This window comes from Aythya ferina (genome assembly GCF_964211825.1).
Source record: "Aythya ferina genome assembly, chromosome: 1".
Classification (NCBI taxonomy): domain Eukaryota; kingdom Metazoa; phylum Chordata; class Aves; order Anseriformes; family Anatidae; genus Aythya; species Aythya ferina.
The window spans coordinates 5,354,102-5,380,878 of record NC_140296.1 but is presented as its reverse complement, the minus strand read 5'-3'; the positions used below and the strand labels follow the sequence as shown (position 1 = coordinate 5,380,878).

The 26,777-nt window shown below is 36.2% G+C and overlaps 1 protein-coding gene across 2 annotated transcripts in view; it reads left to right on the top strand.

Moving 5' to 3' along the window:
• Positions 1–26,777, top strand: part of TENM4 (teneurin transmembrane protein 4) — a 1,677,033-nt gene that overhangs the window by 221,342 nt on the left and 1,428,914 nt on the right. For both annotated transcript variants that reach the window (XM_084535211.1, XM_084535210.1), the window contains exon 2: positions 17,659–17,708. The gene's annotated coding sequence lies outside the window, so the exon portion shown is untranslated. The remainder of the gene's footprint in view (positions 1–17,658; positions 17,709–26,777) is intronic.

Genomic DNA, 26,777 nt, shown 5'->3' with positions numbered 1-26,777 from the left:
AGATTTTTATTGGCCTAAATTAGTCTGATATTAACTAATTCAGATACACCTAGTTGAAACACCACTTAAAAAATTGTGAAATAAAGGTTTTGATACTTCTTTTGCCATTGGTATTGAATTTAGGTATGCAAATACTGCTGTAAGCTAAGAAATAAGCAAGTACATGTCATCGGCAAAATAAAAAAAAAAAAAAAAAGCCAGTCAGTTTAGATATCTTGGTGTTTTTATTTGAACAAGTGAATATGGGAAGACAAGTGAATATGGTAAGACCTAGACTATGAGAGATTTTCATAGCAAAGCTATGAAATATAGCTCACATTTTGGGTGGCACTCTGTAAACTTATTTTCTCTGATTTTGTTTAATTCTTGTTTAATTTTTTGGAAAATCTCAGGAGGTAGGGAAGGTATAAATCAGCATTCTCAGGGTATATACACACACCCTGCCATGAGGTAATGGCAGTGATCTTGGAATAATTGTCAATAGCTAAGGTTTTAGTTTGGTTCAAAGATTATCAAGATCATAGCAATTATCATAAACAAAATTAAGAAAATAAGATAATAAAATTTGTCAATGCATAAAACAGAATAACAATATCTTGAATATTGTATGTCATTCTGAGCCCTAAATTATGGGTCTCCAATTAAAAAAGACTAGAGAAGAAAAAGAAAAAAAAAAAAAAAAAAAAAGAAGAAGGAAAAGGAGAAAAGTTTTTTATGAGAATAAAAAACACAATTCTTAAGCTTGAAAAAAAAATGAAGTCAGGATAAAATAAAAACATAACAATACATTATCACTAATCACAAAAAAGTAGAGGCCTTCTGTACCTAGATTGCTTGAGGAAGTCAAGAATGTAACAGGTTCAAAATATAATTCCAGAAAACTATGATAGGTCTATCAAAGACAATTTATCTTATTTTCTCTTAGCACCTGCTAATGCCCAGACCTGGGTTACATGTTTTTGGTATGACTCAGTGTACACTTATAGTGGGAGACATGTCAGTGCATAGAGAACATTTCAGAACTTAGAAAAATAAGAGAAGAAAGGATTCACGTAGCAATGGAAGAAATGTGTATGCATGTGCAGCAAACTGACAAGGGGGACATGAAGGTAGAGATTGGCAGCTAGAAAGAAAGATAGAAGGGAAGCAAGAAGGAAGAAAGTACCCTTTGGCAAGCATTAAGGAGACTGTTGAACATCATGAAGTGTCAGGCTTCAAGGACGTTGGTCCTGTGATCTAGGTGGTGTAACCTTAGCCAGAAGGTCTAGAGAAAAGGCTACAGAGGTAAAGAAACCACCACCAAAAACACCAAAGATTTTTAGTGTTTGCATTTGTCTTCATTAGGACTGTAGCAAAGAACAGGAGGATCAAACTAGGTCTGGCTTTCCCTACAGTGATCTTTTGTTGAGATCTTTTTAAGAATTAGACTGGCATGTGTTAAAACCTCTCTTCACTAAAGTAGAACCACGTGGTGCTAGATAGAAAATGTCTGGGTCTCTACCATGTAGTCCTAACTATTTCCTGCCTCATTTCTTTTAATACTATCATACTTCGATGTTGGCTTAGCCTTGACCATATAGTTCAGTTAAATGACTGTCACTGTATTGTGGTGCCTCCTGTTTCTCCCATGCACTTGTCTCTAAATGTACAATCAGTATATATCACATTCCAACACCTCTTTCTTGCCTTCAGAGTTGTAACTTACGTATATAGTCCTTATATGTTCATCATAACTGTCCCTTCATTGCTTCTTTTTTTCTTTGCTAGTTACACTCCATAAAGTGAGTGTTCTCAACACTAAAGTTCATTCAGTTATTAACGTGGACTCCAGAAATTAATTTCCACCACCCTGTATGAATAGTTAAAGTCACTATGGCATCTGTTAAAAACACTAATTGTTCTTGTTTCCAGTTAAAGGCTGGACCACATGGAGCTTTTTACTGAAGAGCTCTATTCTATACTTTTACAAGAGGAATTTTTGAAAACTGTCACTGACTGTTTCTCCTCATCCCCATCAGTGGCTCAGCAATACACAACAGTAGGTTTTCTCCACACCAGCTGTTTGGGGACTTACAAAAGCGGGTAAGCCAGACTGCTCACATATGTTTCAGACTTGATTCCTTCCTATTTAACCTCCCAGCTAGAAAATTAGTAAACACAGCTTCATCCTTTAAGTTGCCAAGCACTTTGCATTTTGGATCAACAGTTGCAAAGTCTTTGAGGGCTGTAACATTTGTTTCCTTGGCATCTCTTTTACATATGTGACTATTTGTAGCACTTAAATTATCAATGCATTCTCAAAAGCATGTGTGCACCTAATTTATTGCAGTGCCAAAAATAGCATTTGAGGAAAAATAGTTTGGATTTTTTAGCAAGCTGTATTAATACTGGACAGAGATTATGATACTTCCTGGGGAAGCATTGCTGTTGAAGGCTAATATCTGAAATATTCCCTTCAAGAGTATTTATAAAAGATACAGCCTTTAAAGTTAGTTGTTGAACTAAAGGCTGTAATTTATTTCAGTCAAGCTATAATGTTGTTGCAATTGAACTATAAGTGGATACTTAAGTTTTGTCTCAAATTGTCTTCAAAATTTTGTAACATCTCTATCTCTGTCTCCCTTTATTTATTTTTTTTTCCTACTGTGAAATATTTGCGATTTTATTTTATTTTATTGGTCTAATTTCCATCAAGGGATATAACAGACAGTTTTGTAAATTTATAATTTCTTGGTGCAAAATTGCTAAATTATTGGGAAACTGGGATGTTATTCTTTGTTTTTTCCTTTTTAATAGAAATTCCAGTGTAGCCAGATGAAATCTTTTATGCAACTATTTATCCAAAAAGGTAAAATTGGAGTTTTAAATCATTATTTATTTATTTATTTATTTTAAATCAGTGTTTTATAAAGGAAGCATTTGCAGCAAAGAATTTCCAAACATCTTCTAGAAGGAATCATAGAATAAATCAGTTTTGAAGGGACATTAAAGATCTTCTAACTTCAACCACACTGACATAGGCAGGGATGCCACCCACTAGATCAAGGCCCCATCCAGCACGGCCTTGAACACATCCAGGGATGGGGCATCCACAGCTTTTCTGGGCAACCTGTACCAGGGCCTCACTACACTTACAGTGAAGAATTTCCTCCTAATGTCTAGTCTGAATCTATCCTCTTTTAGTTTAACATCATTTCCCCTTCTCCTATCATTATCTATCTGAGTAAAGTGTCCCTCTCCATTTTATTTATTTATTTATTTTAATAAGACTCCTTGAATTATTGAAAGGATTCAATGAGGTCTCCCCTGGGCCTTCTCTTCTCCAGGCTGAACGTGCCCAGCTCTGTCATCCTTTCTTTACAGGAGAGGTGCTCCAGCCCTCTGACCATCTTTGTAGTACTCTTCTGGACTCATTTTAACTGGTCCGCATCCTTCTTGTGCTGGGGGCTCCAGGCCTGGACACAGTATTCTATATGCCCTCACAAGGGCAGAGTAGAGAGGGCCAATCACTTCCTTCCACCTTCTGGTCATACTTTTTTTGATGCAGGCCAGGATGTAGGTGGCCTTCTGGACTGCAAGCACATACTGCTAGCTCATGTCAAGGTTTTTGTCCACCAGAACCCCCAAGTCCTTCTTTGAAGGGCTGCTCTCAATGAGTTCTTCTCCCAGTCTGTATTCTTGTCTGGGACTGCCCTGACCTAGGTGCAAAACCTTTCACTTGAACATGTTGAACCTCATGCAGTTCACATGGGCCCACTTCTCCAGCCTGTCCAAGTCCCTTTGGGTGGCATCTCTTCCTTCTTTGGTATCAACTGCACCACTCTGCTTGGTGTCATCTGCAGACTTGCTGAGGGTGCACTCAATTCCATCGTCCGTGTCATTGATGAAGATATTGAAAAGCACTGGTCCCAAGACAGACCCCTGACAGACGCCACTCCTCACCGGTCTCTACCAGGACAAAGAGCCATTGAGCTCTTTGGATATGGCCATTGAGCCAATTCCTTATCCACCAGATGGTCCATCCTTCAAATCCATATCTTTCAAATTTAGAGATTAGGAAGTTGTGTGGGATCATGTCAAAGGCCTTACAGAAGTCCAAGTAGATGACATAGGTCAGTCCTCCCTTGTCAACTGATGCAGTCACTCTATCACAGAAGGCCACCAGATTGGACAGGTACAATTCTCCCTTGGTGAAGCCATGCTGTCTGTTTCAGATCACCTCCTTATCCTGCATGTGCCTTAACATTGCCTTCAGGAACTCGGCAAAGAAATACTATGTAGTTGAATAAAACCCAAAATACTTTAGTTTCTAAGTCAAATCACAACTCAGTTCTAAGTACAAGTTAGCAAAAAACATAAATGCACAAGTACCACTGGACTTATCTTTAAAAAGTGTTCAATATTATCATTAAGGAAGCTTTTTATGGTGTCCACTGGATATAAGATGGTTCTGCTGGTAGAAGGTGGGACAAGATCCTACCAAAAAAAAAAAAAAAAAGTGTTATAGAACAAAAGCGTGTGTCATATTGCAGTTTGTCTCAGCATCACGAAGACTGGAAAGCACTGACATCACCAATATTCATATGTTACAGCACTTGTGAATGCAGTGTGTTTCCCATCTTTCAGAAATATAGCCAGAGAATATATATTCCACCAAAAGAAGCATTAAAAAAAAAAAAAAAAATATTGCATCAAATATATTTTCTGTGGTGGAAATTTTGAAAGCCACCTCAAAATCTGTACAATGCATAAGGCCTATTAAACACTCTTAAAGACTTAAATGGAATTTAAAAAGCTCACAGGCCTTGTGAGTGAGTTTTGCAATTAAAGAGCCAATTATGAACTCAGTACTGCTCCCATTGAAGTCATTGGCAATGCTGGTATTCCTGTTACTTAACATTGCTTTTTAACTTAGTAATTTAAACAATTAACTGCCTAGTTGCCTAGGGAAAATAAATATAATTAAAATGGTACAGCTTTTCATTATTGTTGTCTGCACAAATTAATAATTTTAAAGAATTTATCTAGCAAGGGAAAAATGGTTGACTTAGAAAATAGCAAAATGAGGCCATTATTTTTCTAATTTAAAATGCTATTATTAGGAACAAAAAAGAGTAAAAAAATCTTTTTAAGATGAGGTATTAATTCTCTAATGAGTTAAAAGAGATAGATATGAAATTGTAGGAATATTTTAGGTGTTAATGAAAAATAGAGATAGCTTAGTTAATAAGATACTGGAAATTAATCTTATAAATGCCTTTTTTTATTTTTTTTTTTTTTTCAACATAGGTGGATTGCTAACTCTTCACCCAAGGAAAATAAACTTTTGAAGTAAAATACTTCACGGGGTGATCTCTATCAACATGTAATGTAGCATATTTTAAGCAGATGTTTAATAATCAATTATTTAAATCTCCTAAATTACACAGAACAGCAAGGTAAAATTAACAGGTCATTTAACATATTTCAGTAATTTGCTTGATAATAACAAATAAGCCTTCATGAAAAACACTACTTCTAGAAGGAATAAATGCTGTTAAGTTGCATCTAAAAAACATGCATCAAAAGCTTCTCAGGGAAATGTAAGATTATGAATAAGATTCCTAACTAAAACCAGAGGCGCCCCCCTTACGCATATATAACTCATTACTACTGCCTAGTGTAACAGATTGGAAAATTAACTGACCAATTCTTTGATTTGGCCCATCAAGCTCATGCATAAGAAAAGCCCATGCTCTTCTGATTATTAAGGTTTACAAAATAATTTGGTATAGAAAAAATAATACCCCATAGTACTGTGAAGTTAATGATAGAGTATGCAAAGGGATACTGTTGTTTAAATGCAGTTTGGTAGTTTGGGAGTGGCCTATGGGTTAGGTTAGAGGGAAAAAAAAAAAAAATGTAAATGATGTAATCAGCTTCATCACATTCAATTACATCATTTTGTTCAACAAAAATTGTTCCCAGCTGGACTTCTACCTAGACAACCTACTATAGGGAACCTGCTTTGGCAGGGGGGTTGGACCCAATGATCTCTTGAGATCCCTTCTAACCTCTAGAATTCTGTGATTCTCTGAAAAACAAAACAAACAAACAAGCAAACAAACAAGTGGTTATTGTTGGAAGTAATATGCCCCCATGGTGTACTTACATTTGTTGTATGGTTGAAAAATTCTATTAACTAAAAGTTCAAACTGAAAAATAACTTCAGCATTTAGTAGTCATATTTGGCCTATTTATTTACATATCATCTATTTATTGCTGAATTGGAATTTTTGTGTTGAAATTACAGGTCGCATATTGTTTGTAATTTATGAAATAATTCCTTAGTATATCCTGAAATTTTGTATACATTTTCACAATGTTTATCACAGATGAGTCATAGGCATAGTGACTGAGAAAAAGAAATAATTACTGTCCCTGTTCTGTAGCTGAGGAACCCAGAGAATATTCTGAAAGATTTATGGGCACCCAGCTACTTAGAAAATATGAAGTTAAATGAAATGCACACACACTGAATGAATACAAGTCTGCTTAATAAACCCTACTTCTGTACTTTTGCAGTGGGAACTTAGTTCAATATTTTGATGTGTCCTGACCTTTACTCAAATTGGCTCATGTTCTTGTGTGCATATATCTGCAGGGAAAATGACTGATGGTTGACGCTGGACTGGTAGCAAGTGACTATTGTTGCTCTTTCTGCATACAGAAATCTCTGGACTGACTAGAAAAGAAAGTTAAACTGAAATCTGAAAGCATGAGATGTAGATAATCCTGGCTGGTTTTTCATTGATTATTCCTGCTTTAGTCGCAAGGAGAATCAGATGTAATATTCTGAATTCTTAGCGGAAATCATGGATTTTTGTGAGCCTGTGTAATCTTCCCTGATGCAAATTTCCTACTTAATAGCTGGAGCTAAGTTTTATTTATTGTTTATCTGCTTTGCCACAAGGTATTTCTTAGTCTTGTATCTGTTGAAGAAAGTCAGCATCTATCAAACATCTAAGTAAGTTTATTAAATTTAGAATCCTGAATATCACTTTGTAAAATTCTGCACCAGTGCAGTTGGTTTTAACCGGTAATCAGAGAGCCCTTTTAATTAGCTCTAAGTATTGCTTTTCAAAGCATATTACTCCTGTACCCAAGGTCATTTAAACTGTAATTTCCTGGGCAGCATAAATCAGGAGCATACAGTTAAAAAAGAAAAACAAGCTGAATCTATAATCAAAAGTAACATTCAGCAACTTATGTTGGCTTTTTTATCCATTAATTAAGGGAGGTTTTCTGTTGAATTATAACACAAGTCAGTTTTTTTCTAGATGGTTCATTAAAGGCCAGATTTTATTACATATTACATGCTTTATGCTTTTCACACAAACTTATTATATCGCTCAGAGAAGGTGATCTTTTAAAGCACATTAGACTAATGTTCCTGAAACTCCATCTAATGTAAGTTTTATTGAATTGCTGTAACTAAAAAGGTCACCCAATGATTTGTTCAGATAATGGATTTAGTGAAAGGAAAACAAAATGAATGGGTTATTGTAGTAACTCTGACCTTGAGATACATTTATAGTTACTAAGATTTATGAATTTAGCTACAAATAAAGAAACTGAAAAAATACTTGTGAGTAATACTACTGCCAGTTTTTAACAGAGGATGTAATGCAAAGCAAATGAAGAAAATATTTGTTCGTCTTGTGAAGTGTATTGCATACAGTAATAAGTAATGCTCCAGAGCAGCTCAGCAACATATTCTTTTTAAGGTCACTATAGAAATTTGCCAAAAATTCATATCTTGTGAAGCAGATTCTTGTTCATACAGTTGGTCCTGACTTTCTGTCTCTCTCTTGTTCTCTCCATTGAATTGTGGACATCCCTACTGAGCACAGAGACTAAGATAAACATACCTGAAGCTTGTAAAGTGCTCAGACACTACAGCCATGGGGCATTATAATAATAATAATAATGCAAAAGGTAACTTGCTCTGTTTCATTTTGAAGGCTGGAGGGTCTCTTAATTCCCTCATTGTTCATTCTTACAAAATGTAGATAATGCAGCTCTCTGAGTTTTGTCGTGCATATCTAGATAAAAGTTCTTAAGTGAGAGAAGCGTCTGTGACAGAAAATAAAACACAGTGTATTGCTGTTCTCAAATGTGATCCCTAGACTCTATGCATGAATACTTTGAATAATCAATAAGCAAATACATTAATGTTATCAGAAAATCAGAATATAAGCTATTGACTTTACATAAAAGAAGATTATTTTAAAAGCTTTTTTTTTTTTTTTTTTTTTTTTTTTTTTTTTCCTAAAACTGAATAGAAGGATATAATAGTGAGTACAAAGAGATAAGAAAGTTTTCCCTCTCTTTCTGCTTGTAATGCTTTAGGAATCACATAAGAATTCTCCTTTGTGTTTCTTTTCTATAGGAACTGCTGCTATCAGAAGTTTTCATATTCTCAAGAGTAGAATTATAAAAGAGAAATGTTGAATAACTCTGAAAAAAATACTCCCCAAAATAACTCTAAATATTAAACAGAAAAATCATCAACCTTTCTGTAGTCCCATTTTTGTTATGTTTATGAAACTGGGGACAGTAAATTACTTACATTCTTTACACCAAAGTTTTGTTCTAGTGGTAGTATAGTGTAGTTGATATACACAAAAGGAAACAATGGACAGATGAAACTGGACAAAGTAGGATTAGAATTAAGTTGTATACATTTTCATGTAACTGACAGAAGGCACTAAAACTAAACACATCAAGGTAGGTGATACTTTCTCTCAGTCAGTTTTTAAATCAAGAATGGATGCCTTTCTGGTATAATGATTTAGTTTAATGCAAGTTATGGGGCACTGGGTGAAACTGGGATTTTGATGGCAAGGTTTAATGGTTTCTTTCAGCCTTAAAATTTGTGAATCCTCTAGTACAGTCATTTATTGTTTAAATATTTCCTAGAAAGACAGGATATGACGTAGATACATTATTATGCTTTCACATTGATAAAGTAGGGGCCTTTCCTAAGCAAGGACAGCTAATCAGTGGTGTTTAACATATTTCATAGCTTACATTTTAAGCATTCAAAACTGGCTTTAACCTTGACATAGAACATAATTTATTTACTTATTTATTTTTTAATAATTTATCTTTGTTAACCAAAAAGTAATAGTAGTAACTGAAGATCCAGAGGTAATGGGGAGGCTTATCAACTACAGCTAAAGAGAAAGCTCAGAGCGGTCATGGATCTCCTGAGAGATTCTTTCAAATAATTCTTAAACTGTAGCACTAAAGATTGGCAAAAGCTGCCTGGCATTCTCACAACTTTTTCAGCTTCAAACAGCTGTTTGGCAGATGGTACCTTTATCAGAAATTCACAATACACCTGTGCTTTTTCTGCTGAAAGCAGTTACTGTCCTGACTTAGACACTGTAACGGGGGAACTGCATGGAGCTCGGTGGCATGGTCAGTCCTTAGAGACCCCTTACAATGAAGGAATTTCTTTAACAGACTGATTTCATTTATTCTTCAGATCCCTGCAGTGTGATGGCATCCATAATTTCTTGCACACTGTTCCCAATAAGGAAGCAGGCTGCAGCATTCGGTTTTGTTCCCAGCTGTTCTAGGATATATGTAATTTTCTATTGGCATTGAGTTTGGTTGGCATCGCAGTGCTGCACATCAACAACAGTCCCCAGCTCACGTACTGGAAACAGTTGAGCCAAGGAAGCAGTGAGCAGCACATGGGCTAATTTGCTTTGTTTCTCAAGAGAGGAAATTAACCCATAGCCTCATTTGAGTGCTTGTGGCCAGAGTGCTCTGGTAGCCGAGACAGTGTTTAAAGCAAGCTCATGTCCTCCTCTAGTATAGTGCATTTGCAGTCAAAACAAGCCTCAGACTTCCTGTTCCTTCCCATTCCTCCCCTGCTCTCTACAGTCTTAGAAGACTGTAAAGTATTCAGGGTGATAATTTTTTTCTCTTATCTTCTAGCTGTAAACTGATTATGCATGGACATTTCAGCAAAAAAGTCCAGCTACCATGATGATAATGAAGAGGAGGAGGATTAGGCCAATAACAGTAAATAATCCTCTTACAAAAGGAAAAAAAAAAAGATATGTTTATTTCATGGTGTGGAGAAAAGATCAAAAAGGACCAATTATTTTCTGTTTCTTGTAATAAAATAAGCAGGTTCCAGAAAGGAGTGCAGGAGTGCTTCCAGGGTCAGGCAAATTTGGAATCTTTGGGACCCCGTGGTGAGTTACCTTCCTGTGGAAAACAAGGACATAGCATATCCAGCTATGTGAGAAACAAAAATGAATAAATAAATAAATAAATAAATAAAAAACAAATTAGACACGTATTCCAAAACATGTCAAAATAAATTAAAATAAAAAGTAGGAGCAGCAAAACATCTGTTTAAAAGTATATATCATTTTAAGAAGCAACCTCTAGAAATCCCTGGGTTGGAGAATTAACATAACTCTGAGAAAAGTCTACATTAACCAGGCCTTACTGCTGTGTAAACATTTTCTTTCCAAGCTATTTGTATCTTTTCCTTGAATGCCTGTGAAAAAAGAAGGGAAAAAGGTGCAAACAACACTTCCATTGGCAAGATCACATCACTGCATCAAGACACGAAACTACATATTGTTTAATAAGGCATTAAAGGTGTAATGACATAACAACAAAAAGGAAAAAACTAATCAACGTGCAGCTTCATTTTAAGTCCTTAAATGTTTTTTTTTTTTTTTTAAGATTTATTTTTGATGAAGAGGCAGTCATGAAAATAAAGTTCCTTCTGTGGGTTCATAGTCAATTTCTGAAAATAAGGGTTGCATAAAGGAAATAAGGAAATATTTCTAAGGATAACAAAAATAAGCTTTTTTGGGGGTAGAAAAAAATAATTAAATATAAGACAGTAACAAGCTTCTATGAGTCCACATCTATTTGTGCTTACTACATTGCAGGAAATGCAGCTGTTCATCTAGACTGGAAAGAATGGTAGCAAGATTAGAAATAAAAGTGGGGACAGATTTGTGTAAGTCCAAGGTTAGAAACATCTATTTAAGGGAGTCAAGCTCTGAATGTGCCTGTTTCTCTCCAGTGACTCTGATGGGAGCACAGGTGATTATCTCAAATGCAGGTGTCTGCAATGAGGACACCAGAAGCTAAGTGAGATAAATCCCACTGTACGTGTCATAGCACTTTGCAGAAGTGGCTGTTACATCTGCTACGTATCAGCCAGGGGCTGCTGCCACTCCATTATCAGCCCTGCTGGTGGGGTATGAGTTCCTTCCATTTTCTGGTTTGGAAAAGAGGGGGAAGAGAATCTTCTTTGGAGATACAACTCTCTAAATATTTGTGTACCAACATATAATTAGAGCTATCAGTGAAATTTGACCAGATATGACATGTTGATTTAAGAAAAATCTAAATTTTTGTGTCCTTTGATTTGTGCTCTTCCTTAATGGTAGGTTATATGTTAGTGTGCTTTTTACCTCTGCTTTGTTGTTTACATAAGCTACTGCTTACCAGTTTACAGGGGCTAATCAGAAGTATATCTGCTGTGGACAACTGAATTTCATTTCACATTTCTTCATTCTTGCTGTAGTCTTCAAAACCCTCAACTGAAAAGATGTTACTCCTGTATCAGTAAAGGCAAATAACATACTTCAGAACATCAGTTCCTTCTCTGATGTCTTTTGGGCTGAGATTATTTCTAGATCACTCTTATAATTTGAAGAACAAATTAGAAGAAAAACAAAGAACAACAAAGTTATGCACAGCTTCATAACTTATAAATGGTGACTTAATATCAAGGTTCTTCTAATGCCACCTTGGTTATTGCCAGTATATGGATCTCAAACTTCTAAGAAAGAGCTTTTGCTTTTCTCAGGTGGAATTTTGTCAAAAACAGTCACAATGAAGCATTACATGTTTGGCTGTGGCAAAATGTTGGAAGCTTCATCCTCTTGCAGGATTGGTCTCTCCTGATGGCTGCTTAGTGGTGGCATGGCCACAACTGCCAGCTCCAGCACCCTGTGAAGCAGTTTAGTGGCATGGGACTGTGGTTATGCAAGAATAGCCTGATATATTCCATGCATTTTTTGACTTGTGTCTTCAGAAACTGATTGAGATTTTAGTAAAATTCCTAGCTTGACACATATTTTTTTCGCCTCTAAAATCTGAGGTTTATTTTTGTTAATCAGTTTATCATTATTCCTAATTATCTAGTAATGGGCTGCCAATTACTTATGTATATTGGAAGTAATATGCAGAAATCCTCCTTTTACTAAATATGCATTGAAACACTTGCATTTTAGTTTTACATATCTGTAGCATGCAGAGCCTACATCAGGATCATTGGCTGTCTGATTAGTACTAATTAGATAGTATGTTCAGTGGACATGATTATTCAGTCTTAATTTTAACACCAAATAACTGCTACAGCAGAACAGCCATGTACCTTGCTGGCAAATGGACCAGGACCTCCTCACTTTTCCTGCATGTTTTTATGAGAATATCTGTTGCACCATCCTTATGCAAATACCTGCATTTATTCTCATAAATGATGTTCCCTTAATGCTCTCTTGTGAACACATGGTAGAACATGGAAGGAAAATGAGATCCATTTATTTTGAGGTAGAATCAATCATGTCTTATTAACCATATAAATGTTAGAGGTCTTGTCTAAGTCAGTCATCAGGTCAGTTAAATAAAACAGGAATGTTCAGACAGTGCTTCATTTATCTTAGTCATCTGTTTTAAGGTTGAATGAATTGTTCTTTGGAGGTGGTTGTGTCTCTCCATAGCTTATAAAAAGAAATTAGAAGCCTGGTTTATACTAAGAGCCTCATTTTTATGTGACTAAGGTAGGTTAAATGAATCTCAGCCTTGTGGTCTTCTAAATGCAAGTGGATAAACTCTGGATTACATTGTTGTGATGGTTTTATTCGGGTAGGTGGCCGAGCTCCACCACAACTGCTCTCTCACTCCCCTTTCTTAAAGAGGAATGGGGAGAAAATATGATGAAAAGGGCACAAGGGTTGAGATAAGTACAGAAAGATTGCACAGTAATTATTGTGACGGGCAAAACAGACTCAGCATAGGGAGATAGTAAGATTTAATGTTTATTACTAACAAGCTAGAGAAGTGAGAAGCAAAGGAAAGAAACCAAAAGCACCTTTCTCCCCATCCACCCTCTTCCACCTCCTCCCCGGAGCAGTGCAGGGGAACAGGGGAATGAGGGTTATGGTCAGTCTATAGCACTTCTTTGACGCTCCTTCTCAGTTACTCTTGTCCCCTGTGCTGTGGGGTCCCTCCCACGGGATGCAGTCCTTGCTGAACTGATCCAGCATGGGCTTCCCACAGGCAGCAGCTCTTCAAGAAATGCTCCAGATATGGGTCCGTACCACGGGGTCCATCCCTCAGGAGCAAACTGCTCCAACCTGGATCCCCCACAGGCAGTTTCTGCCAGGTCACCTGCTCCTGCATGGTCTCCTCTCCATGGGCTACAGGTCTGGCCTGGAATCTGCTCCAGCAGGGGTCTTCCACAGGCCTCAGCCTCCATCAGTGCAGGGCCACCTGCTCCACTGTGGTCTCCTCCATTGACTGCAGGGGGACAGCCTGCTTCACCGTGGTCCTCACCACAGACCACAGGGAACTTCTGTTCCAGCGCCTGGAGCACCTCTCCCCTCCTTCTTCACCAACCTTGGCACCTGCAAGGCTGTTTCTCGCTCCTCTCACTCTCCCAGCTGCTGTGTGGTGCAGCGTTGTTTGTTTGTTTGTTTGTTTGTTTTGTTCCTCTTTTAAATATACTCTTACAGAGGCACAAAACAACATCACTTATTGGCTCAGCTCTGGTCAGCAGCAGGGCCCTTACCAAACGTGGGGCAGCTCCTAGATCCTTCTCACAGAAGCCACTCCTATGGCCCCCTGCTACCAAAACCTTGCCACGTCAACCCACTACAATTGCTTAAGAAGCAAATGAATTTCCCACCATCACCAGTTTCTAGCAATTTCAGAATAAGAAAACAGATTATGCATTCTTCTGTCTGCATCACAATATGCTAGTGGAGTGGTCAGAAAACATCAACAATTAATTCATGAAGGAAAACAAAACAAAACAATCAATCAATCAAACAAACAAACAAACAAAAACAGTATAAAAGTAATTGTACTTCCTTATCCTTGATTATTCTGTGAGCTGAATGAATCTCAGGTAGAGTAATTAATGATTTTCACAACATATATGCACAAAGATGCTGATGGTATGAAATGTATTATGTTATAACATTATAATCCTTTATTTATGTGTGGCTAATAAACTTTAGTTAGGGTGTTGCTAATGCAATAATACTGCTTTGGAAGCAGAACTAGCATTGCTGCATGACTGATGTAAGATCTGGGGCTGATGTTATATTATTGGTTTTCCAGCAGACTATCTTGCACATGACAGACCTTGCTGAAAATGTCCTTCTCTGTGTTTTATTAATCTTAAGTGTGTTCACTATGGCCAACTTTCTGTTTCCTTATTATTACAATGGGTCTTTCTGGCAAGAGCACGCTGCTGGGTCATGTTCAATTTGGAGTCCATCAGGAATCCCAGGTTCTTTTCTGCAAAACCGTTTTCCTGGCAGCCCCCAGCACACCCTTATGCCTGGAGAAAAGCCCAGGTTCAGGACTCTGCTCTTCTCCCTGTTGAACTTCATGAGGTGCCTGGCAAGGTCCCTCTGGATGGCAGGATGACACTCTGATGTACCAGACACTCACCCCAGTATCATGTAGTCTGCCAGATTGCTGAAGGTACACTCTGCCCCATCCTGGACGAGCAATATTGTTCTATAAAACTTCATATTGAAGTATTAAATTTGTACTTTATGCCCTGCTTTCATAAAATTCCATGCGTATGGTCAGCTGCCTTTTGGCAAATATTCCACAACATATACCAACTGTCCATTGATAGTATTTATTTTTCTTAATTTTTGTGCAAGTTTTCTCTCACTGCCTGTCATGACTCTATTCACATCTGGTCTGTTGCATTGGATGGCTGTTTCATCTGCTTGGTACTACTCTTACCCCAATAGTTTCAGTGTGTGGTTTGACATGTTGAAAATAAGTAGTAGGAAGTTATTTTTTTTGTTTGCTTGCTTTTTTTTTTTTTTTTTTTTTTTTTTAAATAACTATTTGTCAAGAGTAAAAATGGAGAGAATTGCTCAGTGTGAGTTGAAGAGAAATTCAGACTGATATTGACCCACATCTGCAACCATCTCATAAGTAAATGCAGCTTCAGAGTAGGTTTTGAAATTGTAAAATAATGCATAGTAGGAATAAAACAAACAGCAACATAAAAACCTCCTCAGACTTATGTCTTTAAATATAGTGTTTTTGATCCTGAGTAGAATAAGCCATCACTAGTAACAATTAATCAAAGTTTAGCACTTGGGTTGGTAAATAAGCAGGAAAAATCTTATTTACATTAATTTTGTTATGTTTATCTCTCTGTTTTTATGATGTGATCAACTCATTTGAAGGAAATAATTTGTAAAAGCTTGAAAACATCTAACTGAAGCAGATATTATTTGAAATTCTTATCCCATAGAGCCTCCTACCAGAAATGCAATCTAATTCATTAAAGTTCTGAACCAGAGAAGCATAAAATGATGTTCCAAAAAAAAAAAAAAAAAAAAAAAAATCCCACCATGCTTACCAGTGTTTGTGAATGACTAATGCTGTTAGGGATATTTTCTGTCATTATCTGCTTGTGAAGAAGACTGAGTGGGATTTCTTCAGATAAGGTATTAAGCCTCTCTACACAGAGTAGGGGCCTGAGTGGTATTAAAGGAAAACAGTGTTGAGATTACATTGTGTAGAGTGCCATATTTTACTGTTGCCACTGTTTAAAGTTCTGAAATGGTTTTAGTGACAGCTGTTTAACCTCCTCCTCCCTATCCCTTCCCCCTACCCCCCCCAACATTTTATCTTCTCATTTAACAGGCTTTATACTCTGAAATAATGGGTTTGAAGATGCTTATTTAACCATTGCATTTACAAATAATAAGCATTTTAGTCTGATAACATCTTGAATCTGCAATGGCCTCATTAATTTTTTTTTCAGTTAAGACAGATTTTAGTACAGCCTAAAGCTGTGTTGATTTTAGCTGTTATTTCTTATCTGACCCATAATTTTTTGTTAAATCAATCAGTTTATGAATAGAAGATCTGAGAAAATAAAGCAGCAGCTTGATTCTCTCTAGGATGCCTGTGCACTGTATCTAATACAGTAACTCCCACCAACTTCTTGGAATTTTATTTTGATTAGTATTAGAATTCATTTTCTAATAAAGAGAATTGCCAGACACACAACTGCTTTGTGGAGAGCTGAATGATGCCTATGGAGATGGGGCTAGGAGATTAGACTCATTAACTTTGCAAATATCCTACGAGACAAGAATCTCGCTCTGCTACTATAAATACCTCTTATTTTTTTGGTAAGAACAGAATTATTCCAGAGGAGGGCTAAACATTTAATTTTCATGTTTTGCAATCACTGAATACAGTACATTATTTGTTTAAAATATCTCGAACCCTTGATTCTGACAAAATTATATCTACAGAATAAATATTTATTTATCTATTTTTTTTCCCCTGAAGGACATACAATTTAAATACTCTTTGTTCCTAAAAACACTTATTGTTCCTAAACTTTTTGTTCCTAAAAACAGGACCTACATCTTCATTTGTTAAAGTCAGTGGGAATTTTATTATTAACTTTTGTGTCAGTTTAATGACTTTGTTCTTTAATCCCTGAATTGATTTAATTTTTGTAATTAGTTTCTGAGTTGAAACTTCAAAAAAGATCTGAAGTATTTCTACTCCAATGGTCTGTTTTCAATAAACTTTCAAATATTAAATTAAGCTATAAGACAGAAATTGAATTTTTGACTTTTTCAGAGTAACACTTCATATTGGCTAATACATATTTATATAAGTATATATGTATAGCTGTATTTAAATGAATGCATACATAAATTAATACATATATATATGTATACGTGTATGTATATGAATTTCTCTCTTTACGTGTTAGTGTGTTTCAGTGTATGGCATCAAGGGACAAAGTCAAGGGGCCTTTATTTTTATGGTAGTCCAATGTGTTACTAAACAAGACATAAGATTTTAACTGTGTTTAATATATATTGTTGAATTCACCTGTTAAATAGAAACAGAAGTGATGTGCAGTCAAGTCCTTGATGAAGAACAGAACTTATATCAGGAAGCATGACTTACCCCAGATATCCTATGATTATAGGAAATTGCTTAACTGTTATAATATGCCACAGAAATTTAAGAAATCTAATTTTGTGTAGTTTGGTAGTTTTGTAATAGTTTATAAAACACGTAATTTATTCATTTTATAGATAAGTATTGTTAAGATAAAACTGCAAAAACATGATTATCTGCATTAAAACCTGTGAGCATATGCCCTTCTGCTGTAAATCCATGTCATCACAGAGGACTAGGGAAGCTACATGTATACTGATGTGCTTGAGGTGACTCCACTCACCTGAGCCATCTGATTCACTAGAACCTTCCTCTGACTCCTGCCTTGCTGTGTAAAGCAACTGAGAAAATTCTCTTTGCTTCCTCTTTCCCCAGGCTCCAACTGCTGTTAAGAAAACTGGCATTAAAATACTACTGATGGTTTGGTAAGTAAGTCATTTTTGTCTTAAATCATTACAGTTTAATATTTTCAACTTATTGTGTTTGAATGTTTGTTTTTCTTGTATTGTTTATTTAGTAACACCATAACATCCAATTTAATTCTTTAATTCTTTATTTAATTTAAATTTAAATTTATTTATTTTTTAATTCTTGATTTCTTTAATTGAAAATTAATTCAATTCATTATAATACTAGCATAACATTCAATCATGGCTTCTAAAACAAGTTTGCCCTTGCAAATGAGCATCCACACTGTAACAAAATGGTTTGTCTTTTACCTTCCTTTGCAACGTACTTAGGTTTTAGGTCAATTGTTCACACCTCTGAATGTGTTGGAAATGAGGTTGCATAACTTCTTTCAGCAGTGCAGTTCATCTCTCATTCCTAAAACTCATACACTACCTTGGCAGAAATATATGTGGTGTCAGAGTTAAAATACATACACAGAATTTCAAATCTGATGGGTTTTAGAGATATTGTTGAGGTATCAGGATGTTTTTCAGGACCAGATCATCTTCCATCCAAGTTACTGTGTTCTAAAGTTAACAATTTGCTGACTTTTAATGTATTTACTATGTTGAAGTTGTTCCTATTATCTCTAACAGAATCTTGTACTGGAGTTAGCACTGAGGAATTTAGCCATTTTTAACTATATTGTTTTTACCGTGTTTTGTTGTCTGTTGATGTAATGAAAAGTAAAATATAGATCATCAAGTAGTTCTCTCATTATTTTGATGAAACAATAATAATAATAATAAAACAAATCAAATAATTAACAATGATAAAATGAGATACTAAAAAGGTATTCAACAAGATGCCTCTCTGATTGAATATACTATAGAATATCTTGCTATATTGGGTACAAATATAGTTATTTTAAGTTCTTCTTACACTTATAACTTGAGGCAACCTTTAGCACTGTCATCACAAGATGCTGATTCAAAAAATCTGAAAGTGCTATATAAGGAGAGAAAATCAAATCAGCTTGCTTATTGATCCTTGACAGACTATTTGCATGCAACAATATGAGACTTTACTGTGAAAAATATTCTTTATATTAAGTGAATGTCAGAAACAAAACAGGTGCAACATGCTATAAAAAAGTTGTAGATCCTCTTCTGTGAAATTGCCTCAATTGGAGAGCATTTTTATTAGAATTTTCTATTGTTTTATTGGTATTTTGGATTTTTTTTTTTTTTTTTTTTTTTTTTGTGAAAGGATTGACGAAGCCAGTGAACCAAATCAAAGGAAAAAAATGTGCATGTTAAAAAATAAACTAAAGTGAAAAGGAAAGTAACACAGGTGGCTCCATTTAAAAAGATGCATGAAATGCCATCAGAAAGATGCCATTTTTAACCTATTTTTCTATTAAGTTCAGCATCTGTTCAATACAAGATTGCAATCATAAACTCATATTGAGAATGGATAATACTTATATCAAATTATAGAATGATAACAAGAATGGCTCCTTGCCATGCATTTTTAAACTTATTGTCCTTTCTGTTTTCTGAAAAGAGAATCATTATGATTGAACTGTATCACATAGTTGAATTGGATATTTTTTCTTACATTGTGTACAGAGGTAGATCATGCAAACATTTTCCCTTGTGGCAGTCCCAGGTTAGCAGGATCCTATTTTATATGCTGAGGAGGCAGCTGTAAGAAATGTCACAGTTCATTTTGGGGAAATTGTACTGCTGACCAGAAATCAAATCAAGCAGTGAATAATGTAGTATTATTGGCTTGGTTTCTGCCTCTGTCTAACCTACAACGTGTTTGCCTCCACTTCATAGGCTGGTGCTGGGTCCCATTGCAGCTGTGGTGCCTTTATGCTAGGAGTCTATTCCCTTGGAAAACATCCTACAAAAGACTTTAAGAAAAAAAAAAAAATACATATTGCCAGAACCAGAATAAGAAAGTTCATGTGAAATAATAATATTTACATAAGGACACTCAACCTTACATCTTGCTATCTAGTTGAAAAGCATCTAGGTTCTGATTAGGGAGGTATCCAAGCCTACATGTCAGAGATCACGTCTTTCAACAGATATCATCCAGCATAATTTAGAGAAGTCTGTGGCTGCATCATATCAATTTTACAACCTCTATACAGGCACTCACTCTCAAACTGGAGATTATATTCATCTGTACTGTAAAGCTTGAAAGGACATGAGCAGCAACATGTGCTTCATTGTGCACTTTCATGCAGCATCCACCACTGTATGAGGAATATCAAAAAGCACAGTCTGATCTAAGTTGGCAGTATGGTGGAAATCTGTAGGAGAAAAGAGTTTGTGTATGCAGTAAGAAGGTGTGTGGTGGGGTTTGCCTTCCATATTACAGAACAGCCCTTGATCCATACAGTTACTGATGGTGATGTACCCATGTGGTGGTTTCACACTAATGGCCAACTAAACTCCACCACACTGCTCACATTTCCTCAAAGGAAGGGAGAAGATGAGGAAATATGATGAAAAAGAAGGAGGGAGGGAGGGAGGGAAGGAAGGAAGGAAGGAAGGAAGGAAGAAAGGAAGGAAGGAAGAAAGGAAGGGAGGGAGGGAAAAGCCCATAGGTTGAGTAGTGGTTGTTTGGGAGGACAGACCTTTTAGTAACAAGAGCTCCTCCTCTCCTTCCACTTTCACACATTTTTTTTTTTTATTTTTATTTTTTTTGACATTATATGGAATGGAATATCCCTTTGATCAGTCTAGGTCACCTGCCCTCATTATATCTCCTCCCCACCTCTTGCCCACCCCCAGCCTGCTGCTTCTGAGGGTTAGAGTCCTGATGCTCTGCCAGTATTGCTCAGAAACAGACAAAGCATCAGTGTGATACCAATGCTGTTCTAGCTACAAGTGCAGAGCACAGCAATATATGGACATCTGTGGATAAAGTTAACTCCATCCCAGCCAGACCTATAAATATGGTTTTAGATAAAGGGTCAAGTACAGGTTCTAGTCCTCACTGTGTCACAAGTTTCTGCTATATCTGTACTAAAGTAGTTTAAATGGTGTAATTGTGTTCAGTAATATTGTAAGGCTTTTGTCAATATTTTTCTTATGTAACTAGGTAACCATGTCATCTTTTATAGCATTAATATTTGTAGAGTTGCTTTACATTTGGTCTCTTTATTTCAGTTCTTGATCTATAAAAAGGGGCATGTTATATGTTAAGTGAAGCTTGGATTCATCTCAGCTGACATGGAAATCCAAAGTGAGGAGTAAGCACTTCTCTTAGATAGTGAGGTTAGAGAAGCATCTCTGGAGGGCAATTCATTCTACCTCTGATGTGAATTGCTCTCAGGAGTTGTCTCTCCCTCCCCACTAACACCTCAGAAAAATAGAATGATTCTGAGCATTTTATTCTGTTAGAACTGCTCATAAACAAGACACAGTGACTTTCTGGTTATAATCACTTCAGTAAGTGTCTTAACACATTCATTTTCCCTTAGTTCCTATGTGAACATCATCAGCTTTGTATATCTTCTTTAAGGCTAGTTCATCTTGGACCATGAATTTTAAAAATTTGCAATATTTGTCTGCTCATTTTGTGTCAAGCGTTAGTGATTGTGTTTTATTCAAATGGATAAATTTCTACAAAGCAATTTTGAATAAAACATAATGCAAAGAACACAAAGCAAGGCTCTTTTCAGTGGTACTTGGTGAAGAGACAAGAAGCAATGGGCACAAAAATGAAACAAAAGAGGTTCCATCTAAACATGAACCACTTCTGTACTATGCAAGTGATGGAGCACTGGAACAAGTTTTACAGAGTTGTTGTGGAATCTCCCTCCTTGGAAATCTTAAAAAGATGCCTGGACTTGGTCCTGGACAACCTGTTCTGGGTGTCGCTGCTTGAATAGGATGGTTGAACCATATAATATCCAGAGGTCTATTGTGACCTCAACCATTCTTTCATTATGTGATACCACAGCAATTCACTATTTGTCAGCTGAAAAGAATAAGAGATTTTTTTTTTTTTTTTAATACATTTCTGATAGCTTTTCAACTTAAAATATCATAAAATATTTTCAAAACAAGGGAACACTGAGACTGAAAAGTAGTTCTGTTGGGAGATCTAGGACTTCTATATTACTTTAGGATATTTTTCAGAAACAAGGAATTACTTTTTCAGTCATGATCAGTTGTAGTATTGCTTTATTATCCTGGACTATTCAAGTAGTTTTCTGTTTTATTATTATTAATAATAAATTATTTTCATCCACCAAATTATAGTCCACATCTCAATCTATTAGTAACATTTGCTATTCATTTGTTAAAGTTGTGGTCCTTCAGTAAATGCTTTGAACAGCTGCAGTGCTAAGTTCAATATAATACATTTTTAGGGTAAGTAATTCCTGAATGCGTAAAGTGAAACCCAGTCATCCGATTTCAAAAATTTAGGTGGGCAGGAACTTCAGGAGATCAGTTATTCCAAAGCTCATGACTCACTCAGCTCTTGACTGACTTCAAAGGTAGATAATGTTTTTCAATGTCCTGTCTAGGTAAGTTTCACATCTCTTCAAGAGTGGAAATTTCACACCTTATCTGTGAGAAATCACATTGTGAAGAGGTTTTTTAATTATTATTATTATTTTCCTTATAGCTACTTGAAATTTCCCTTACTTCAACTTGTGAACATTGTCTCTTGCCCTTTCACTGTGCAACTTTACATTGAATCTGTCTTCATCTTTAAAACCACAATGAATTCTGTCATTCTCTATAGAATCTATTAGTTCTTCAAATAAGGTTTGGGGTCAACAAAACAAAACAAAACAACAACAAAAATCATACAAAAACCATACAGTGGCTACCATAACCAGTTCATAAATACTTTTGCCACCAAAATATGCTGTTTTTTAAAAAAATTAGATGCATCTACAGAGTTGTTATTTGTAAACGGAGTGAAATGATTCTCTTACATGTGAAAGTATTTATGAAAGGGATCCATGAGGAGTCTAAGGTAGATTAATTATGATGGTGAAATATTAGTTTAATCCGCTGAAAAAGCAATGTTGAAGTACCAAGTCAATGCTATCATACAAGATTTTCTGTTACTTATGATGACTTTATAAAGCAGTTACCTACTCTACAAGGTACATTTAAGAAAGAAAATAGTGTAATAAATCAGTAGCAACTCAGAAGAGACATGTTTGATGCTGTGTGTGAAAGTGTAAATCTATATTAGAAGTGGAAATAGGATTCATATCCTACTGCTTCTTAGTCACATCTGCGAATATTAGTGAAAAGATGCAAACTTGTTAGTGGTGTCAAACCTAAAAAGTGCAAGGTACAGCTGATGAATGCTGGGCCTTGTCAATAAAGAGCAACAGCAAAGAAAATCAGTTTATACAATGTAGTATTTACAGTGCAAAGTCGAATAATAACCTTTGAAGAAGAGGTGATACTAACATTATCCAGTATACTTATTTCCACTAACAGTAAAGAAGCAAGGGCAACTGATGTGTAGGTGCAAACCCCATTTGGATAATGTAATTGTCTACTCACATTGTCTACTTCACAGTTGTTTTGGGATGGAGATCTGAAGCACTATTTCAGTTTCACCTTGCTTGACTATGGTCATGAAGAGACCAAGATGGGTCCTTTATGCCTCACTGCTATTTGAGGTAAATGTTCCTGAACTCTAGATTATGCTTTCTCTGCCTTGGAGATAGTGTCAGATAACCAATATTTTCTACCTTTGTAGCGAATCTGCAAAATCCTATTTGATAAGATTTTTTAGAGGCATCTAATCTTTCTGTACACTGTGAAATAAGAAAATGTCTGGATGACATACCAGTCTGGATGACTAAGATATTGACCAGAATCCATTCCAGTTTGGAAGAAGTTTGATGTCCAGTGTATTTTATAAATGGCTTTTTTACATTTCGTTAGTAACTTAGAATGTAAATGTAAATAATGTTTCTGGATGAACAAGAATCTAGCCCAATAACACTATATGAAACAGCTAAATTAATTCTGCTGTTTACTATGTAAATATTTAATTTGAGATGGGAATTTAACATTACATTAGAAAGAAAATACAAAGAATATTTAAAATCAAGCTTCATTTATGTATTCAGAACTCAGTTAGTATTATGAGGTCCAGAAAACTATAGTCTTTGTCTAATCTGTTCTGCAGTTGATCATATCTGACATAAACTTTTACAAGAAGTAAGTATTTAATACTTGGTCCTCCTGGTGGGTTATTTTACCCATCTTTTTTTTTTCCTGCTCAGCAGTTTGTTGTCTATGAAATTGCAAATTAGGACTATTTAACAGAATTATTACAGAAGTCCTACCCGAATTTAGAGTCCCAATATTTCATTAAGTAATTCATCCTCCAGAGAGTAGGAAGATCAATGGGAACACAAAAGTGAAATGACTTGCCTGAGGTTAACAGAATAGAGTCTAGGATAAAGAGCACAAAACTCCTTAGCCCTAGTCCCATACCAGGTGCTGTTGCTTTTCATGCTGCTTCATTTTCAGTTGAGTAACCAGGACTTCTCATGACTTATGCATTTAATACACTAGGGAAGGATTTGTAAAGCAGGTATCGGAATAAGGAAGAGATACAAACTAAAAAATAAACCATTTAAGATGATTCATTTAATATGATGAGTCATTAAGTCTTTGGGCATCCAGTAGGAGGAAGGTTTCCATGCAGTAAGATTTTAAATAAAATGTAAAATCATCTGGGTCTTGTCATTACTGCAAGGCACTATTATTCATATACTGCTAATGAGCATAATTTATGACAAGACACTATGACACAGCACGAAGGATTCTAGCTTGAAGCACCAGCAAATCTTGTGAAGCTCATGTAACAAGGTAATTGCAGTGCAGTTCGTACAGTGTTTGTGACAACAAATCCAATCTGATAAGATTATCCTGTATTATGAAAGAACAAAGCTAAGTTGTAACGATAAACCACCAAGACATTCTGATAAGATTTTTTTCTCCTGATATTGTCTACAAAACTTCTTTCAAGTCTGTTTAAGAGAGCAACGTGATGATGGAAAAGCTAATGCCAGCAGTAATCAGCTATATTTTATCTGTGTTTATAGTTGTTTAGTACCTTATGTTACACTTCTAACATGGAAATAACTTTGGAGAAGATTTATTTATTTATTTATTTATACTGACCTCTTTTTAACATTTCCCTTGTGAAGGGAAGGGAAGCTGGGGGGAAGTGTTTATCTGCTGGAGGGTAGGAAGGCCCTATAGAGTCACCTGAACAGGATGGGTCAATGGCCAGAGGCCAATGGGATGAGATTCAACACAGCTAAATGCTGGGTCCTGCAATCTGGCCAAAATAACCCCATGCAGTGCTACAGGCTTGGCAGAGAGTGCTATGAAAGCTATGCAGAGGAAAGGAATCTGGGGGTGCTGATTGATGCTCACCTGAGCATGAGCTGACAGTGTGACCAGGTGGCCAAGAAGGCCAACAGCATCCTGGCTTGTGTGAGGAACAGTGTAGCCAGCAGGACCAGGGAGGTGATCGTTCCCTTGTACTCAGCTCTGGTGAGGCTTCACCTTGAGTGCTGTGTTCAGCTCTGGGCCCCTCACTACAAGAAGGACATTGAGGCCCTGGAAGTCCAGAGAAGGGCTATGAAGCTGGTGAAGGTCCTGGAACACAAGTCATGTGAAGAGAAGATGAGGGAACTGGGGTTGTTCAGTCTGAAGAGGAGGCTCAGGGGAGACTTATTGCTTTATACAACTACCTGAAAGGAAGTAGTGGGAAGCTAAGGGTCAGCATCTTCTCACTGGTAACTAGTGATAAGAGTAGAGGGAATGGCCTAGAGTTGCACCAGGGGAGGTTCAGGCTGGAAGAAGAGGAGACGTTTCTTCTCAGAAAGAGCAGTCAGGCCTCAGAATGGGTTGCCCAGGGATGTGGTGGAGTCACCGTCCCTGGAGGTATTTAAGGAAAGGTTGGATGTGGTGCTTAGGGACATGGTTTAATGGGTCACATTGGTGGTAGGGTGATGGCTGGACCAGATGATCTCAAAGGTCTTTACCAACCTTAATGATTCTATGACTCTATGATTCTAAAAGCCTTGCTTAAGTCAAGGTAAATGACATGCACTGCTCTCCCCTCATCCAGATACCCTGTCATTTTTATCATAGAAGGCAAACAGGTAGATCAAATGTAATTTCTCATTTTCACATCTAAGCTGACTATTTGTTATCACCTTCTCCCTTGTCTGCATTGATATGTGTTCCAGGAGAGCTTGCCCCATGGTTTCCCCAGGGACTGACTGAGGTAAGGCTAATCAACTTGGCGTTCCCTTTATCAACTTTTCAGCATTCTCTGAGGATGTGTACCATTTTCTTTCATACATCTTCCGAGGTCCCTTCCAACCCCTGCAGTTCTGTGATTTTGTGATTCTGTGATTTGCCTTTGATCATTTGTAGAAAATAAATAGGATGAGCAAGCTTCTCTCTCAAGGTGTCTTGATTAAATATTTGGTATTTTAGTTTCCTTACACTCAGAAATTTCACTGTTTTAGCTCAGAATTGAATTTCTCTAGCTTCCATTTCCAGATTTTCTTTTGTGAGGAATTTGTCAAGCAGAAATCTCCAAAATAGGCATCATTATTTACATGTAGGTACTTCAATGAAGTGATGTCACCTTGCAAACTTCTCTTTAATAAACTGATTAAGCTATGCAAAACCTTGAAAGCAAAAGCAAGAAGTTTGAACTTCTATTTTAAATGGCTGTTTTGATGTTCTTCATTCATGTCTTAATCTTATTTTCAATGACTTTCACTATGTACTGTTTGTAAAATTATTAAAATGTATTCTTTAGTTATGCTGACTTTGCTCTAATGGCATGAAAGGCATCCAAGATTACCATTCCCATTAATTGGCCTTAATCAAGAATTTCTAGAATTTTCATTAGCTTCCTAGCTAATGATAAAACTGCATCAATTTCACTGTCATATGATGCATTTTAAGTGATGATACACTTTGTCTCTAGTATTATAAACTAGATATATTTAGATATATTTATATCAGTACAATCTGTAAGAATCCCACTGGACATAAAAAGTC